Source organism: Nicotiana tomentosiformis, chromosome 1, assembly GCF_000390325.3.
Source record: "Nicotiana tomentosiformis chromosome 1, ASM39032v3, whole genome shotgun sequence".
Lineage (NCBI taxonomy): Eukaryota > Viridiplantae > Streptophyta > Magnoliopsida > Solanales > Solanaceae > Nicotiana > Nicotiana tomentosiformis.
Window position 1 is genome coordinate 57,602,741 of NC_090812.1, and position 20,218 is coordinate 57,622,958.

Sequence of the window (20,218 nt, forward strand, 5' to 3'; positions counted from 1 at the left end):
GGGTCCCCGTATAAGAAGAATGCCTGCCATGTGCCACCTTGGTAGCACAAACAAGGGTCCTGTATACCAGCGATGTACGAATCATAGTAAAAATCTTTACTAACTTTATTAGTTGCAAGGAAACTTTGCTGTAAAGTTTATTATACTAAAAAAGTATATTATAAAGGAAAAGTCTTCTTAGTATTACTATTTTTTAATATAAATATTCCTACCCTTGCAGTGCTAATATATTCATTAGTCTGAGTCTAAGTCTACTAAAAGCATAGGAAAGGAAGAGTCAACTCTTATGTTGCAAGGTTCCACTCCAACCAAGTAATAAGCACTAAACTGAACTCTATAAGGATAGACAGGGTGATTTCTCAATATAAAGAAAAAGGCTGAGGATTTGAAATAGATAGAAAGGAGTCCAATCTAAGCAAGGGTAGTGGAGGAAACAAAATTCTAAAAGTAAGAAAGTAGTTGAATTAGTCCCTACTAGTATTGGCTGGTGTTACTTTATCATACAAAGGATTGTGGCAAGCAACAGAAATTGAAGTTAGTGTTATGGTGCAACGGAAGGCCCTCTCGAATCTTCTTTGAGTTGACGTCACTAGGATATCTACCGCTTGGATCCTTCCTTGTTAGTCATCCGTAGAGCTAAAGTGAATTTTTTTAAGCCATTCCCATTCCCACACACCAATACCAACTAGGGTGGCTGTTCAGTAAGTCCTACCCCTAATAGAAAGGATAAATTGCTTGCGCGCTTCAGCAAGTAAGAGAGAGGATCTTAGGCCGAACAGATCACCTGCTCTGAAGACCTGCAATCGTGACTTTAGTTCCGGTGGTTCGCTTTGCTGCCGGGGCGCAACAGCCTTTTGTGACACTTCGAATGGAATGGTCTATACGCCCCTCCCCCTCGCCAAGCCTGAAGAAAGGAGCAACTTAGATACCTCTTTGTTAACTATATTCTTGCTTTCCCAAAAGGGTACTTGGGCCCAATCAATCTCTATACTCGTGATGCAATGGACTCCCCAAAGCCACTAAACCACTCTCTTTCACCCGATTTGAACTGAACCTCGTTCTAGTGAGATTGTTTCCCTTTTTTAAACTAAAATTCAATTGCCTATATAATCCTTGGTCTAGTTGGGCTTTTCTCTATAGCTCGAATCGAATAGTTGGGCTACCCTTCCCTTGGCTTGGTTGGTTATATAAGAGAATCCCAGGAGAAAGCAAGTTAGACCTTACTTAGGGCAAAAGATTTATTGGATGGTTCATTCCAGTCTGAAGTTAGTCAAGTCATGGAATTGGCAGAAGTTCCCCCTTAACCAACCCTAGGAGGGAATTCTTAGGCGCCAGTTGTCATTGGAACAAGTCGCTAAGGCTTACCCTCTGCAGAGGAAGCTGTAGAGGGTAGTTCCGGTAAGAGAGAAAAAGGTTGATTGATAAGGGCATTCTGTGAATGGAGGAATTGGCACAAATCTAATCTGAAGTAATGTGTTGCCGCGAATCGGCTAAAAGAGTTTCAATAGGCCAGGAAACCATTTCCGCAAAAGAGTTCTATATTGCAATATTTTTTGGCGGGTCGCTTTCTTTTGAAAGAGAGGTTTCTCCCTTTTCGGCTCTTCTCCTCTATGCTTCAGTTGCCGAGTATGATTTGGTATAGTTTAAAAATTTTAAGCTGGAGCCTCACATCATGGAACGAATGTTTTGTTTTCAAATCAGCTTCGAAGAATGACCAGGAGTCGTCTTCCTAAAAAGTAGAGTCTTTGTTTGAAAAAATATAGTTTTCAATTGGCTCGTCTTCCTTAGATAATCAAATCAAGTTTCAAGCCGGTCAGGTCAATCGTTTTAAAGAAAGAAAATAAAGGCCGAAATCAAGATAAATGTCAACCCGGTAAATCACCTAACTTTGTATAGCTGAAAGTTGCTAAATCAGTTGAAAGAATTGAAAGAAATGCTAGAAAATGAGCTTCAAAGCTTTAACTTCCACTTTCAATAGTCAGAAGAAGAGCAGATGGCACTAGTCCTGATTGATTGTTTTGAAGTGAAGGGCTTTTTCCTACTAATGAGTACAAATATGCAGCCTTAGTATTAGAAAAAGAATTAGCAGGGATACGTGCGAAGTCTTCAATGAATACCGAGGAATTGGCCAAGTATTACTTCACTTCCTCTTAGTTCAAGCTATTCCTTAGCGATTGTTCATCTTCCACTACCCGAGGCCTCCAGAAAGAAGGCGTTCTTTTGAATTGCAGTTCTTCATGTCTTGGTTCACCGTCGTTCTAAATAATTTAGATAGTTGATCGAGAAAGCACCGCCCAAAGGTGCTCATTGAGCCGGTCCCCGGTGGCTAAAATCATCTCAAAGTTAAAGTGAAGAAAAAAGCCAAGTTATTGCAAAATAGCAGAATTAAATTCTATAAGGTATGGCTTTAGTTTTCCACTAAAAGCTCAGCCTAGAGTTGATCGACAAGTTAACCCCAAAATGAGTTGATCGACAGGTTAACCCCCGTAATTAACCCTTAAGCTCGGGGGAATCGGAAACTATTGTATCTTTTCTAAAACGGCACTCTCCCTTGATTTCTACAATAATGTTTTATTATGAAACCTTTTTTCACGTAGTTCTGGTCTCTTTTCGATTTCTTGACAAAGGGGAACAAAATATAATCCCTATACACCAAAAGTCTAAAGGGGAAATCCCTTGATCAGGTCTTGAATGAGACCGAAGGTAAGGAGACCCCACTCTAATGAAAAAAGGGCTAAAAAAAGGACGAAGTAATTTCGTATATAAAGATATGAGTTTCCGGTTTTATATCGATATTAAATCCCCGAAAACTAGGGCTGGAGTATTAGACTTCCGACCCGCGGGAGTATACAATGATTGAAAAGAAGCTGGTAAGCCAAGGCTTTATTTTATATAAGCCATTTCCTTAAGGTTATTTTTAAATTGTGTCCACTGCAGTACTCTAACTCTCTTATAGTGGACTACATTACATGAAACGTAGTTCATGATTTCCCCTTCACTCTCTTTAGCATTTTTGTTTAACACCATACAGGCAGTTAGTACCTTCCCAACTTCTTCATCAGGTAACCTGCCAATTCAACACATTGTCAGCGGTATTTTTCCTGTAAAAATTCATTAATGAATCAGTATCTTCTTTACTTGAACACGGGTTTCGACTTCCACTAAGAGCCCGGTTAGAGAATTATCGTCCTCGCTTCACTTACCGCCTTCGTCTTTCGCCAACTCTTATACTTCATCAATGTCCTTACTGCATTTCACGCTTTTCAGGAACTCGATCAAAGCCCCCAGTCCCAAAAACTTCAGCATGGATGGATAGATGACATGTGGCCATTAGCTATTAAGTATTTCGTATATAGAAGGACGGTGACCCTCCTCTAAACCCAATCCCTTACTTGACCCTCAAAACTCACTATCGAGTTGTAACCGAAGTAGATCAAGAGAAGGGACGATGCCCAGACGACAGATTTGACCCAATGTCAAATAGGCCAAAGGCTATGAATGAGATGAGTCAGGGATCCAGAATGACTTCATTGACTGATCATCGAGCAAGAAAGACGCTTTACGCAGCATTTCAGGTCGAAAAACTCTACAAGCGTGTCATCAAGTTAGGTTAGGCCAAACTCGGAACTAGATGTGGTCACCTTTCTGATCTAAACCCACAGGCGATGGCCAGAGATCATCCTCTCAATAGGACAGAAAGAAGAAATCTTCCTAGGAAGAACCTAGACAGTTTCTGGAAGCATCCTTTACTTTGTTGTTCACAGTAGCAGCTTGCCAAGTGGGAGAATGAGGATCGTCGGATCGAGGGCATGGAGGGTATAACATAGAGTTGGAGGCATTATTTATGGGACATCCAGAAAATCCATCCCATTAAAGTAGCCTTACTTATACCCTGCTCCCTTCTATCCTTGATGGTTCAATTGAAGAACTTTACAGATCAAAATGGAATTCTGAACCGCTATAGAAGTGAACGACTTGATCGCAAACTATAGTCTTTGTTTCTTCGACTGATCAATTCGAATCGATTGGGCTTCGTTCAGGGTAGTGTTTAGTCATAAGCCTGTCTCTTTTTGTCTTCACTTGTCTGCTTTCGTTCCACTCCTTTCCAACTCATTTCTCTAGTTCAACAATTTCAACACCTCTAATCTACGCACCATGTTCGTTCTGTGACTCTCCATATTTTCCAAATTTCAAACCATTACGCCCCAGCAAGAAAACCGATGTGCTAACACCCTTATTAGAATAGGCTTGAGCGCTAGCGCGCCCCTATCTCGTCAGTTGTTTCTTGTTTGGTCGAGCACTTTGTTCCTTACTTTCCAGTCTTTTTCTGAAGTTCCTTCTAGATTACTATCAAATAGGTTCTTCTGTCGCTTCATTGGTTGATCGGAATACAAGAGTGTCAGCACTAAGAAATTAAATCGGATAATAAATATCAATACTAAGTTAGAAGGAAACTAAGCATCAGGCCCTAAGACAAAAAAAAATGGGATAGTACCGTCAGTGTCATCACTAAATCGGGTACATCTGGGTTGGTGGAAACTAGGTCTGCGTGTCAAGGAAGATCTCCTTATTGAGTCCCTTCTAAGCAGGCTCAGGATATGGGCATCGCATATGATAGACGATCAGGGAATCTTCTTCTTAATAGAGTACCAGACTTTTCACACGGCTATATGACCAAAGATCAGGTCTCCGACCAAATGTCCCTTAGCTACTTTGAAGCAACACATTTCACACTTAATAAAAAGGGCTTAGAGATGTCATAGTCTGTACACGCCTGAGTTATTTTCTCATACCGAAACGAACTTAGTTTATCTAATTCAAACCTGAGCGATGTTGGGAACTTGCACTCCTGATAACAAACAAAAGCTGGATTCTATCTCTTCCTTCTTTGAATCGTATCTATTTATTGGTTGATTGGCTTGTGGTGCTGCTCTAACTATGCTATGGAGTTGAACCACAGTTCTTCCTTACCTTTCGTGGTGAAATTCCACTTCCCTTTTTCATAGCTATTATAGAGGAACCACTTCCCTCACTCAATTCTAATCTTGAAATCTTTACCCGATCAGGAAATGCTTATCTTATATGGCACCATAAGTCTGAGTTTCGTTTCCTATATGCGCTTTCGTTCCATTCGACTTCAAGAACTTGTAGGGGGTCACCCACCCTTTCCCCTTTACCCTCTCACTCCCTAAGGAATGAAAGGCCACATCTAAGCCCAAACCACTGGAATACGAATGAGATCTAGAATTACACCATATAATAGTACATGGCTTTTCTTCTCGAACCCACCTCCTCCAAATAAATTGCACCTCCATAATTCAATTCAAGATAGATAGAAGGGAGAATGCCGCTGACAAAGATGAGCTCTACCAGTCTCTCCTTTTTTTTATTCCATCAAAGGCCAGTTCTAATTTCTCCTTAGAAATTTCATCCATAAGCCTTTTATAAGGCAGGCTCCGGTGGGTCCCCTGGTTCTCTATTTGCTTAAGGTGGTCCAAGTACGTATCCAATGAGAATGCCCTACCTTTAGGATAGAAGAGCACCCCCCTAATCTGGTGCCTTTTCTCTAAAATGGAATCTTCTTGAACCCTGTCCGAACGAAGGGCTTCCTCTATCTTAAGCTCCGTTTGGAATTGGGTCTCAATTATTACCTCATAAATATCTTCGGGCAAGGGACGCTTGATAGTATTTATGCTAAGACGATCATTGAGCTCCCGACACCTCTATCTGTCCTTCTGTAATGGATGATAAACCTCAGCAATAGGCGTTGCTGGTTCACTAGGGTTGGGAGAGTCCGGGGCCGGTTGGTTGAGACTGGCTTCGGAATTACCAGAGGAACTGCTTCCAAATAAATCAGTCCACGTGAAGCCCCTTCCTCCAGCGCTCTCACCTGATCCTGAGCTAGAGGCCCCCGCAGGAGCCATCATCATCTTATTTTCCAGATTAAGACCCACAAAAACCATTGCAAGTAGGAAACTTTCGGAATACCACCCAAACCGACTAACAACCAAGTGAACAAGAATTCGTTGGTATAAGCGCCCCAAAACAATATCAAAATTTATACCAAACGATTGTAGTAATAGAGAAATGAAGCCAAGACCACCAAATAAAATGAGAAGGTAAAAGACCCTTCCTTGAAGACGAGGAGATAAGGGACGAAGGATATTCATGGTAGTGCAGTTAGTATGATCGCTATTTCCTGCGCATCCCTTGTCCGTAGTGATATCCTAATTCGGCTACCTCTCCCACTCATCAAGTCAGACATCAAAAACAAAACTATTGCCAAGGGAGACCGGAGTATGCTATGCCCCATCACCTACAAAAAGATCAGCTACGGAAGTATTGCGCTTCTCAGGGCCGTCTGCGTCAGAGTGACCCTGCCGGGGCGATCCAGTCACCCGGAATTCAAGTTCAATCCATTAGGTTATTTTTTTTCAGAAAAGAAACGATAGACAAGAAAACATCTTTGATTACAATTAAAAGGAACAATCGCAAATAAACCAAGATCCAATTTCCGGTCATTTCTTAGTGAACATGATCTGCCATAATCTCTTTGATCCCTTCATTTATGTGCCAGAATATAGAGAGATTTGGTAGGAATGTGGAAAAGACCTTTTTGTATATGATAATCAAATGGAGTGGGAAAGTTGTAGTAATTCTTTGGGAAATCCCGATTCTCTGATGCCTTGCTTCAAATACCTTCCCAACAATAGATAGAGAGAAATAGGAATAACCGAAGCACATCTACAAAATGCCAGTACCATGCAGCTGCTTCAAAGTCAATGTGATGCTCTTTGGTCATATGACCAAGATATTGGCGAATACCACATATGATCGAGAAAATAGTACCTATAATCACATGAAAACCATGAAAGCCAGTTGCTAAGAAAAAGGTAGAACCATAAACACTATCCGAAATAGTGAAAGGTGCTTGATAATATTCCATTCCTTGAAAGCCTGTGAATACTAGAGCCAGTGAAACGGTAGCTACTAAAGCGTAAACTGCTCATTTTTCCTTCCCCACGAGTATAGCATGATGAGCCCAAGTTACGGCAGCTGCGGATGAAAGGGGAATAAGGGTATTAAAAAAAGGGATTTCCCAAGGATCTAAAACCGCAATCCCTTTTTGGGGCCAAATACCTCCGATCTCTACCGTAGGTGCCAAAAATGAATGAGAAAAGCCCGAAAAAGGGCAAAAGAGAACATAACCTCTGATACGATAAACAGAATAAAACCATATCGAGGTCCTAATTGTACGACTTTGGTATGATGTCCTTCGAATGTAGATTCACGTAGAACAATGCGCCACCATACGAACATGGTATATAGGATAAATATGAGGCCCAAACTAAGAAGTGTTGCAACCCCTTGAAATGAGTGCATGTACATCACACCTCCTACGGTAGTTGCCAAAGCTCCGAGTGAACCCGAAATAGGCCATGGACTTGGATCTACTAAATGATAAGAATGCCTCTGAGATTCAATCATAAACCACTTTTCCTCGGTTCTATGTAACCCCCCTACCCCACCCCCACCCTTCACCCCCACCCCCTAAAGTAGTAAAGTAAATAAGGGCTCTTTGGGGTCTAATTTTCTTTATATCTGACAGGACAAACAAAGATATAGGAAGGGATGGTTCTTTCATTCCATTGATAGAAGTTTAACTAGAAAAAGACTCTCTCTATTACTTTGATAAGAGAATCGTTGGTTTGACTGATGAACTACATGGGAATATAGACCTTCTTTCTTTGATTTGAAGCAAGAATTTTTGAAAGTAACAATTCCATTCAGTTCGCTTTCGAAAAAATTGGTGGTCTCGGATTAGTTTGTTCTGTGCCGCCAGCGGCCTCAACTCAAAGGCACTCGTTGATCTCTCTGGTTGAGGATGCATTCATTTATTCATATTCAACGTGACACGTGGGAAGGGCTTACTCTACTAGTGGCTCGGCTTGGTCTCGCTCCCTTCCCACACTATTCCTCCTCACTAAAAAGAGAGATTGAGAATCTCGAGAACCTTTCCGAACGTGTGTCTTCGCGGGGCGATTGGAAAAGAAATGAGTATTTAATTCTTTTATTGCCTTCCATTCCACTATTCTGATTGAATTAATTGCTCTTCCGAACGACAAAGTCATAATGAGATTAAAACTTGATGCTTCCTTGGCCATATAGAACGTGGATTAGCATTATGTCATTCCTACAAGTGATGACCCACCCAGGATTGCTATGTACAGACTTAGAGATCAAATATAATATGTTTCTTTCCATTCCTCATGAGCCATTTATTTCCCCAAAACAAGAGATTAAAGTCATCTTCCTCCTTTTTCCAAGAAGTCGACGGCGCTACAACATTGGGATACTTCGAATAAACTTGAGTACATATAGGATACATCGGTGCTAAAAACTTCTCTCAAGATATATTCCAAACTGTTGGGGTCGTTGCTCTGGATCTTGTTCTCCGGGTGTGAAACCAGTTGGTTCTGTTGTTTTAGAATTCTGCTGATCCCAAGTACTCCATCTCCATCATTGCATATAGAAATATAGAAAGTAAAGAGGAAAAGGCATGACTAGAAGAATTGTTTGAAATAATTGAATTTATCCAGTTGAGGCATTCTTGATTGATTGAGACAAAATGATTCCCCCAATACAGCTTAACTCCGTCAAGCCTGTACGAGTAGTGAAGAAGTATAGAGCACTTTGGTTGGTTGTTGACCAACGGAAAGCATGGGAGAAAAAAAGATGGACAAAGACAACAAAAATGGACAATTCCCTATACTAAGTGACACCAAAGTACTCTTCAAGCGGATCTGAAAGCATCAGATTGAATCAAACAGAAGGTTCACCCCTCACCTAGTCTCCCCCATTCCGAAAATAGCGGAGAAAGGCATGATAGACGAGGCTATTTCGCCCTTGCTGCTGTAGTTGAAATAACATTCTCAGAAGAAATTATTCGAGTACTGTATTCATTACAAGATCGCGGGGATGTGGATCGGTCATACTAGCTCTGTCTAACTACAGAATTATATACTCTAGGATTTCTGGCCTAAAACCTTGTTCCCTAAAAGGGGATTCGCGTAAAATTGGAAGAAATTCAATGTTCGGTTCATTGAGAAAGAGATTAAAAGGTTGATCGTGAAGATTTGCTTTTAACTCTAAAACTTTAATATCGAACAACTCATTATTTACCGCTGATAGACATTCAATCGAAGTTCAGGTTTCATTTAAAAAGTTTCTCACTAACTCTTCGTATCCCCCAGCGTTAAGTTGAGGAGGTAATTGGTCTATTTGTAGCGCTTCTAAGAGACGAATTCGAGCATAGAGGTCTATATCTAGATCATCAAGCGCTGGGAACTGACGACCCCAAAGAAAATGAGAATTGGAGAGAGGGGGGTGGATTATCCTGTGAAACTGGAAGTGAATTTGTATGGGATGATCCTATAATTATAGTAGTAGTAGAACTGGACAAATCTATTTCTCCACTTGAGGAAGGGCAGAAAAAAAATGTGAAAAAAGAGAAAAATGTCTATTTGACCATGGCCCTTTCTTAATAAGTAAGAAATTAGTAGCAGATAGAGTATCCGTATTAAAAATATTACTACTTGGGATAGTAAATAAGAAAGTTTCATCCAAAAAAGCATTTGACCTAAAGTTAAAGTGCCATATCTTCCAAAACTTCCCTTCCATATAGATCGGCATATCATGAACTACTTTCTTCGCTTCGATTCCGCCCCTAAAGCTAACTCCTACTCCTCCTCCTTCTCCTTTAGGATATGATCCTCCTTAGTCCTTTTTACAAAACATTCTCGGCTGCCTCTGGTCTGATAGGTCGGTCGCCCTCTAGCCAGTGACTAGCCCAGCTTTGGAGCTAGGTCTACATCGCCATGTCGAGACTCTCTTTTGAACTTGAGATACTGCCTTTCATAAGAGGGAAAGATCACTTCGTCATGCAGCAGAGCAGTGTTCATCTAACTAGAAATTTCATAAGAGAAGAAGAATCGTAGCGTAGGGTCGACATAAACAATCGGTTTAAATAGTCTAATGAGAAAGCATTTGTTCACATTCGTAGTTGCAATAAGTTTTCTTTCTTTAATCGAGTAGCTTGTGCACTCCCTCGCTTTCTCCCTAATGAACAGTCTACCCTAATGAAACCTAATGAAACCTAATAAGTTAAACAGTCTACCCTAATGAAACCTAAAATCTCACTCTCTCGCTTTCTCCTTCTGATAGACTAGCTTGCGCATCTTTTCTTTGGCACTCATCCTTGGCTTGTGGGATGCTCTCTCTCTTCTGTATCAGCGAAGGAAGGATAAGAGTAAAAGCAATCGGCCGAATGATTGTTATTCCACTTACGGTTATAGTGCCTCTATCGAAGCAGAACAAGTATAATACTCCAGGCTTGGTTTTCGGGGAATGTAATTTCGATCTAAACCTGGAAACCCATATCTTTATATACGAAATTACTTCGTCCTTTTTTTAGCCCTTTTTTCATTAGGGGGGGGGGGTCTCCTTACCTTCGATCTCAATCAAGACCTGATCAAGGGATTTCCCCTTTTGACTTTTGGTGTATATGGCTTTTTTTTTTGTTCCCCTTTGTTAAGCAATCGAAAAGAGACCGGAACCACGTGAAAAAGGTTTCATAAGCAAACATTATTGTGGAAATCAAGGGAGAGTGTCATTTTAGAAAAGATACAATAGTTTTTGATTCCCCCGAGCTTAAGGGTCAATTATGGGGGTTAACCTACCGATCAACTCATTTCGGGGTTAACCTGTCGATTAACTCTAGGATGAGCTTCTAGTGAAAAAATAAAGCCCTACCTTATAGAATTTAATTCTGTTGTTTTGCAATAACTTGGCTTTTTTCTTTATGATTTTAGCCACCGGGGACCGGCTCAATGAGCACCTTTGGGAGGTGCTTTTTCGATCAACTATCTGACATATTCAGAACGACGGTGAACCAAGACATGAAGAAGTGCAATGCAAAAGAATGCGTTCTTTCTGGAGACCTCGGGCAGTGGAAGATGAACAATTTCTAAGAAATAGCTTGAACTAAGAAGAAGTGAAGTAATACTTGGCCAATTCCCCAGTATTCATTGAAGACTTTGCACATACCCCTGATAATTCTTTTTCTAATACTACGGTCGTATATCTGTACTCATTAGTAGGAAAGAGCCCTTCACTTCAAAACAATCAATCAGGACTGGTGCCATCCGCTCTTCTTCTAACTATTGAAAGTGGAAGTTCAAGATTTGGAGCTCATTTTCCAGTATTCCTTTCAATTCTTTCAAACGATTTGGAAACTTTTAGCTATACAAATTTAGGTGATTTACCTCGTGGACATTCATCTTGATTTCGGCCTTTATTTTTTTCCTTTGAAATGATTGACCTGACAAGCTTGAAACATGATTTTATTATCTAAGGAAGCCGAGCCAATTGAAAACTATATTTTTTCAAACGGAGACTCTTCTTTTTAGGAAGACGATTCCCGGCCATTCTTCAAAGCTGATTTGAAAATAAAACATTCGTTCTGTGACTTGAGGCACCAGCTTAAAACTTTAAAACTATACCAAATTATACTCAGCAACTTAAGCATGGAGGAGAAGAGCCGGAAAGGGCGAAACCTCTCTTTTCAAAAGAAAGAGACCCGCCAAAAAACATTGTAATAGAGAACTCTTTAGCGGAAATGGTTTCCTGGCCTATTAAAACTCTTTTAGCCAATTCACGACAACACATTACTTCATATCAGATTTGTGCCAATTCCTCCATCCACAGAATGCCCTTATCAATCAAACATTCTCTCTCTTACTGGAACTACCCTCTGCAGCTTCCTCTGCAGAGGGTAAGTCTTAGCGACTTGTTCGAGTGAAGACTGGTGCCTAAGAATTCCCTCTAAGGGTTGGTTAAGGGGGAACTTCTGCCAATTCCATGACTTGACTGATTTTAGACTAGAATGAACCATCCAATAAATCTTTCGCCCTAAGTAAGGTCTAACTTGTTTTCTCCCGGGATTCTCTTATATAACCAACCAAGCCAAGGGAAGGGGTAGCCCAGCTATTCGATTCGAGCTATAGAGAAAGACCCAATTAGATGAAGGATTAGATAAGCAACTGAGTTTCAGTTTAAAAAGGGAAAAAATCTCACTAGAACGAGGTTCAATTGAAATCGAGTGGAAGAGAGCGGTTTAGTGCCTTTGGGGAGTCCATTGCATCAAGAGTATAGAGATTGATTGGGCCCAAGGACCCTTTTAGCAAAGCAGGAATATAGTTAACAAAGAGGTATCTAAGTTGCTCCTTTCTTCATGCTTGGCGAGGGAGAGGGGCATACGGACCACTCCATTTGAAGTGTCACAAAAGGTTGTTGCACCCCGGCAGCAAAGAAAACCACCGGAACTAAAGTCACAATTGCAGGCCTTCGGAGCTGGTGATCTGTTCGGCCTAAGATCCTCTCTCTTACTTGATGAAGCGCGCAAGATATTTATCCTTTCTATTAGGGGTAGGAGTTACTGAACAACCACATTGGTTGGTATTGGTGTGTGGGAATGGGAATGGCTTAAAAAATTCCCTTTAGTTCTACGGATGACTAATAAGGCAGGATCCAAGCGGTAGATGTCCCAGTGACGTCAACTCAAGGAAGATTCGAGGGGGCCTTCCTGCACCATAACACTAACTTGACTTTCTGTTGCTTGCCATAATCCTTTGTATGATAAAGTAACACCAACAAATACTAGCAGGGACTAATTCAACTACTTGCTTACTTTTAGGATTTTTGTTTTCCTCCACTACGCTTGCTTAGATTGGACTTTCTCCTCTGCTTTTGCCTAGATTAGCTCTAAGGGCCCAGAGACTTGTTCAGGGGATGAAGACTCCTGGCGCACCAGCTTCTTTTCAATCATTGTATACTCCTGCGGGTCGGAATCATTGTATACTCCCGCGGGTCAGAAGGCGGCGGGGGAAGGAAGGGGACATTGGGCGAGATCTATCAGCAAAGAATTCCCCATACAAATAGATGCACCTATCAAAAAGATACTTCGAAGGCTTTGGGATCGAGGTCTCATTAGCCGAAGAAGTACCTGGCCAATCCACATGGCCTGCTTGACGAACGTCAGCGACGGAGACATCATAAATTGGTCCGCGGGCATCGCAATAATTTTTCTATCCTACTATAGGTGATACGACAACCTTTACCAAGTCCGAACGATTGTCGACCACCAGATACACTGGTTTGCTATTCATCCCGACACACAAGCACAAATCCTCGGCGTGGAATATAATCCTAAAGTACTCCAAAGACTCAAATATAGTCAACCAAGATGATGGTAAGACCCTTGCAAAGTTCCCCAACAGCATAGAGCTTGGGAACCTCGGATCCGGTCAAGATCTGAACAACAATGAGCACTCAACTACTAGTAAAAAGGGAGAAAGTTGACTTTGAGAAAGAAGGTGCTTCGTGACGCTTTATTAGTAAGTAAGCTTGTTTTATATCTCCTAAATAAAGGCGAAAGATCACTCCTAATATCAAGCTTTCTCTTATATACAATACCATACAACATAATTTCATTTGCCTTCATGATTAAGGTACTAGTTCGGATGGAAACCCTGATCATGCAGGTGGCATAGCTAACATAGCTATCCGTCATAAATAACTGCATTTCATTGCAGGCTACTAATTTCCATTATATAGAGGCATATAATTTCCAGGTGTTAAGAAAGATATTGAATCAAAAGCGGACATGCTTGCTCACTGGCTAGATCGGGTTGTGTGTACCTTTGCTAACTCTTCTGCCTATAAGGAAACTTAAAAGAGGGAATTCTTTGATCTATGACCCTGAAAGAAAGATAGTTATTTTTCGATTCCACGCATTGGAACTGAAAAGGGCTATTCATAAAGAGTCTTCCTTGCTTCTTACCTCTTATCTTATTGTAGGAGATAATCGAAGAGAGAAAAGTCTTCCTATCAATTCCTTTTGAATAAGGCTACGCTCCTTCAAGCCTTTGAAACTATTGAAAATAGAATCTTTATTTTCAGGCGGGTTTTCTTCTCCACCAACAACCAAGACGCATGAAAGTGGTTTCCAGCATTGCTGGGCAGAAAGACATGATGGAATGAAAATTGATCACGTACGTTGATTGTTCGTCCACTTCAAACGCTCAAAACAGACTATTTTCCGTGTGAAATGACAGGGATTGGTTTGGTTACTTAGGGAATCCCAAGCAAAGCAATCTACACAATTTCCAGGTTCAGTAGTAGGAAAGAAAGGGACCTCTCACTCAATTCAGTAACATGTTCTAGGGCATATTATTATAATAATAATGTTCGCATTTGACCAGGCCTTTTGGACGTCCCATGATTAAACCGACAAGCGGCACTTTCGAGATGGCACCTTATTTATAAATATAAAAAAAGTCTTTTCAATTCCATTTGACTTGGGGCGTAAGGGACCCTCCAACAGAAACCTCATCTTTTTTGTCGTTGATAAGTTCTCCTTCAGTGACCTACTATTCATAAGAAATGCTGATTGTTGAGAGACTGATTTATGAAAGCTCGGTGAGGCCCCAACCAATAGCGTTGCTTCGTTCTGTGGCGATTTTCAAGCTAGAACCCGTTTCAGCATATCAGCTCACTCGATTCCAAAAAAAAGACGTTGTTTTTGATTATCCAGTTCTATATCGAAAACGAGCAGTTGATCCTACGAAAGCAACGCTGGCTTTGTTGCAGGTTCAACTTGAATTGTAAGAAGTGAGGTAAATTGCCTTTCTCCCCACCGCATATCCCTCCTCTTCTTATGCCACTAGTGATGAACTCACTATGGCTATTCAACGTCAAACTCAGAGTTTTTCTTACTACATAGGCGGCTAAACGACGCCCCAGTCTTGATTTGTCAAACCCTAACCCCCTTATTAGTAGCTGAAGTAAAGGCCAGCATGAGATCAAAGTCACTTGTCGTCCGTTCTCTCTCTGTTCAACAAAGGCCATCGATATTCCCTTACTTCTCAAGTTTTTTATTTTATGAGCCCTTCGATTGTATCCCATAATAAAATCTCTCTGATAAACATCTTGTCGATGATTCGATTTTAACATATTATTTATAATCTTCGTGTGCGCTTTTCGCCTGGCTTTTTTGCGTGAAGAACCTAACTCATCTGAAGTTAAGAAAAATGAACTATTTAATCTTTTAACCCCTATATGCTAAGTAGTGGAAATAAGAATCTGAACTTTCTAAAATTGGAACCAGAACTTGAATAGGAAAACAAGTGGACACACCCGCAAGGAAACCCATCTCGAAACCAGCGAGTTGCCTAAAACCTCCCTTGTTGTCTTGCTTGCTTTCGGATAAGAAAGACTAGTCACTTTAACCTACCTTCCTAGCTTTAGTTGCCTTAAGGCTTGTCTTTCTTTCAGAACCTTGTTACTTTTAAGCTGTCTTTTCATATGAGGCTTTCGGACAAGACTACTTACTCCAGTAGGTTAGTAATCTGCCTCTTCCGCTTTCAGCTAAGAGTAGCTCTGAAGGGAGAGTTGAGCGGAACCAGGCATAAGGAGCAACAATCATGATTTATAGTTCCTCCACTGGGGGAACGTCAGGAGGGGACATACTCTATGTCCACCGATTCTGTTTAGTATAGTAGAGGAAGCCCTTGTTTGAGTGAGAGCTTCTAGAATTCCATTCACTTCGCAATAAGAAACTTTTCCACATAGAGGTTTCAACTACTTAAAGCGAGAGTGCATCCAAAAATTTGAGAAGAGTGCTTGGCCTTGGTTGAAACAATAATAGATGTCAATGGACCGATTTCACTAGCAGAGCACTTTCTCTAATGTGCGCAAACAGAGATGCCACTTTCAATGATGGACACCGGCCCTTGTGTTAAAGTAGCATCGAGTTTCGCTTGGAAACCGGCAAGTTTCTAGTTTCCAAATAATTGTTACCCTTTCTTTAGAGTCCGGTAGGTCAATTAAGTTGCCTAAATCTCTTCCTTATCTGCTGCTCAGTAGCTTCCTTCCTCGCTTTGTCTTAGGCTTTCAGAGTTGCGAACTAACCTCTTCCTTTTACAGCCAGACAACTGGCAGATAAGGTGGACATCTAAAGAACATAAGATTCGAGCTGCCGCCAGGCATAAAAGTCATATTGTCAACTAGGGAAATTGGCAAACCAGGCATCTCAAACATTGATAAAGAAAGAATTAGGCTTTCATTAGGATGATATTCCTTTCATCCGAATGGCAAGGCTTACAAGTTTCCTGAAGTACACTCGCATCTGTCTATCTATGTCATAGTTGCTTGGACGGAAGGTCTCAGATGTACCTTCGGCATGTAAGAGATTTTGTTTCCTCTATTTATGTCATACTTGGGATTCACTGACAGCCAATTCCAAGTAGATCCTCCCTCCCCCTCGCTCCACTTCATTTTGCTCGTTTTCTCTTTCCTTCTGCCTGCAAAAATAGTTATGAGATTGGTTTTGTGTGCGTTAGCAATCATCAAACCTATGACATAGATAAGATTGACATTCATGCAGTTGGAATGCCTAAGACCACTTTTTGCCTTACTGCTCTTGCTTCTCTGGCTACTGCTCTGGCTAAGGCTTTCTTTCCGCTTTGACTTGCCTTCCTTATCTTTCAATCTGGACTTGCATGTGTTCCGCATATTACTATTTTGAGTGATTGCTGCTATCTGGCTTGAGTTAAACAAGCAGAGAAAGATCTTATGCCATTGGTGATCGGCCTGTCTATCTAGTATCTAGTACTAGGACTAGTAGAGTAGAGGTACTACTAGGTGGGGCTTCCTCGATCACAGCTTCTCGCTTAGCTAACTGCCAGACAAGGATGCAAATGAACTCCTTATATAGAATGCAGATCGACACATTCAATGAAGCAGCCAGTACGACAGACAAGCTACTTTCTTATTCAAGGACTGGAAGAACATCTATCTATTAGCATACACGTACCGGCAGTTAGACTAGCACTCTCTTCCCAATCAGTTACAGTAACTGGCTATAAGAGAGTTGATTGTCTACTATCTATGTCATGCCTTGGTAGGTGAATATGAGAGAGAGGCTGTAAGTGCATTCTCTCCTTCTCCATCTTCTGGAAAGCACTCTTTGATCATGCTGACAGAATGATTAACACTCATATCTCTCAAATTTCCAGTGATTTTGCTATAGTTTACTTGTCCATTCCTAGACTAAGACTACGACATTGAAGAAGCAACCTCATTCTCATTCCAGGAATCAGAGAAATAGTGGACCGACCGACCCAGGTTTTCACGAGCATTGGCAGGTTCTGGAGTGCTAGTCAAGGGCGCTAGCTACCCCGAGGTGATCATCACCACCTGTATCTCACATATCGGCATAGTGGAACGTGTAACCCGCCTGCTATTCCATTCAACTACATTAGTTCCTTTAAATAATAGTTCAAAAGAATGCAGCAGCAAGGAACAACCCGCCCATACAGCCAGCGGGAAGGATTGCACTACTGGAGAAGACCGTCTGGCAAAAACATCACAGGCGCGAAGCGTGGTAGGCCTGCCCCGGGGGAGCATACCATAGGGAGGCAAGGGAGCACGGACGGTGGAAGAGACAGGGAAGGCCGGGTCATTTGACAGAAATGGAAGGCTTTTCCATATTAGAGAAGGCCCTATGGAGTAAAGGGAAGTGTATGAATTCTTAGAAAAAGAGGGAGCGAGCCTATATAAAATAGAAAATGAAATAAAGCAAATTCTATGAATAGATAGTGTCAACAGTATGACAAACAGCACTGCCTACATGCGAATTAGCTTTCGAGGTTGAGCAGTCTCAATTTCACTACAGGATTTGCGAATGAATGCTGGACTAGGCCATCTCGAATGGCGTGAGTCGCATGCGGGGAAACCCGCACATACGACTTTTTAGGGGGGATCTGGTTGAAAAAATGGTCGGCGCCTACCCGACTAGAGGGACTGAGAAATTAATTGAGTACAAAACGTATCTTTAAGCTTTACCTTATTCTGATTGTTCAGAGGGCGATCACGGGGTCACTAAATGAAGTCCTCCATTTCTTTCGGAGGTGCTGACCCGCAGTGAAGCAGAGATGACTAAGTGACATATGGAATATGGCAACGACAACAGCATATCATATAAGGAGATAATAGGTGGAGCCAACGACCCACTAAGACTAACCTATCTATAACTACATCCCCGAGCGACAGTCAAATAGGGCCGTAAATGCGAGATGCCAGCAAAATGATTGGCCGGACAGAGGCTAGGGATGCTTCCTTCCCACTGTGTCCTTCCTTGTGTGTCAGAGATATAAAGCAAGTGCACCAGAAAAGAACGGGAACTGGATCTATCTATTCTATGGTGAAGCATCTGAAGCATAACTGCACATTCACACCATCTTTGCCGAGAAGTAGGAGCATTCGGTGGAACCGGTGAACTACACTTTCTTCTGGATAGATTTGTGGGACAAAGGGCTCATGGTACCTGCTGCCCACCCTTCCTCCTCTACTTTGAGAATCGTGTGAACAGAGAGTGGGCAGAAGAGAAGGAGGTTCTTATACGGAGTCGCACACTTACTTGAGCAATGTGGGAGACTAGGGAATGGGTCAAATAAACTCCCCTGGAGCCAGAAAAATAACAGATGAAGCTTTACTTACATAGGACTTTGATTGGGATTTTTTTTTCTTAGTGATTGGAAAAGAGGGTGCCTGGGTATGTTATAGAAAGGGAAGGCGGATGCATCGAATGGCGAAGAGAGCTAGCTCAGCATGGAAGGAATGAGAAATCATCAAGGAAGACTTCTTTGTTGGCGAAACAAAGGGCTAAATAGCGAGAGTGATTCTCTGACCCGGTTTGGATTTCCAACGCCTCGGGAAACTGCTTGAGATAGATGACAACACTTGTTTCCCCTCTTCCTTACCGATAGGGAAATCTTCTCTTATGGACTCCCCCTTCCCCCCAGAAATAGAGAACCAATCCCCTTTTTGATCCATTCATTTCTACAAGCAGGGAGAATCCAGAGCGTTGCCCCCTCCTATTCGAGGTTTTTCCTCGCCCCACAATCACCCAATCTTCCTTTTTCTCTTCCTTCGATTTTCCTCCACGAACGCGCAACGTAGGAACCCTACTCATATTCCAAAGGCTCTACTTCAATTCAAGCACAAGCCCCCCTTCTATGTCATAACCTAAAAAACCTATAAACAAAGTACCAAAGTGGTTGCGGGAACAATACGCTTTGGTTAATGGCAAAGACTTCCAAAGGCGACCAGCTTTCCATACTAGTCGTTACCTTACGCTACCATGTTTCCAATATTATTGAATAGCATGGCCTGGGGCTAAGATAACTCAAGTGGGAGAGCCGTGTTATGGGTGACTTTATTGCACGGTTCAGAGAGCACTTGTGTATGTGATGCAAGTGAACGTCTACGAAAAAGATGTGGTAAAGTTTAATTCTTCGTTCCGTCGTCGACCCTATCTATGTTTCTATGATGGCCCAAAACCACGCTCATTCTTCAAACGTAGAGAGACTTTTGAATTGTAAGGTACCATTACGAGCTCAATATATATGAGTGTTATTCCGTGAAATAACTCAAATTTCAAATCATTCACTTGCTTTAATTACTCATGCTATGGATGTAGGAGCATCAACTCCGTTGCTGTGGACTTTTGAGGAGCGGGATAAATTGTTGGAATTCTATGAAAGAGTCTCGGGAGCCAGGATGCATGCCAGTTTCATATGACCAGGTGGAGTGGCACAAGATCTGCCTCTTGGCTTATGTATCGATATTTATTCATTCACACAACAATTTGCTTCTCGTATCGACGAATTAGAAGAGATGTCAACTGACAACCATATCTAGAAACAATAATTAGTGGATATTGATACTGTCACTGCACAGTAAGCAAAGGATTGGGGATTCAGTGGTGTAACGTTAAGAAGATTAGGGGTATGCTTAGATTTACGAAAAGCAGCACCTTACGATGTTCATGACCAACTGGATCATGACATACCAGTAGGTACCAGAGGAGATCTGTATGATCGTTACTGTATTCGTATCGAAGAGATGCAACAAAGTGTTCGAATCATTGTGCAATATTTTAATCAAATGCCTAGTGGCATGATCAAAGTCGATGATCGTAAGATATGTCCTCCATCACGATCTCGAATGAAACTATCCATGGAATTGTGTGCCGTGTGAAACGTATATCATCGCCGTTCTTAACCGAGACTCAGTTTAAGCTCCGTCTCGAAATCTT

General features: G+C 41.5%; 1 pseudogene; it reads right to left on the reverse strand.

Moving 5' to 3' along the window:
• Window positions 1–17,920: 17,920 nt before the first annotated feature.
• LOC117276274 (uncharacterized) lies at window positions 17,921–19,501 on the reverse strand (annotated as a pseudogene).
• Window positions 19,502–20,218: the final 717 nt, after the last annotated feature.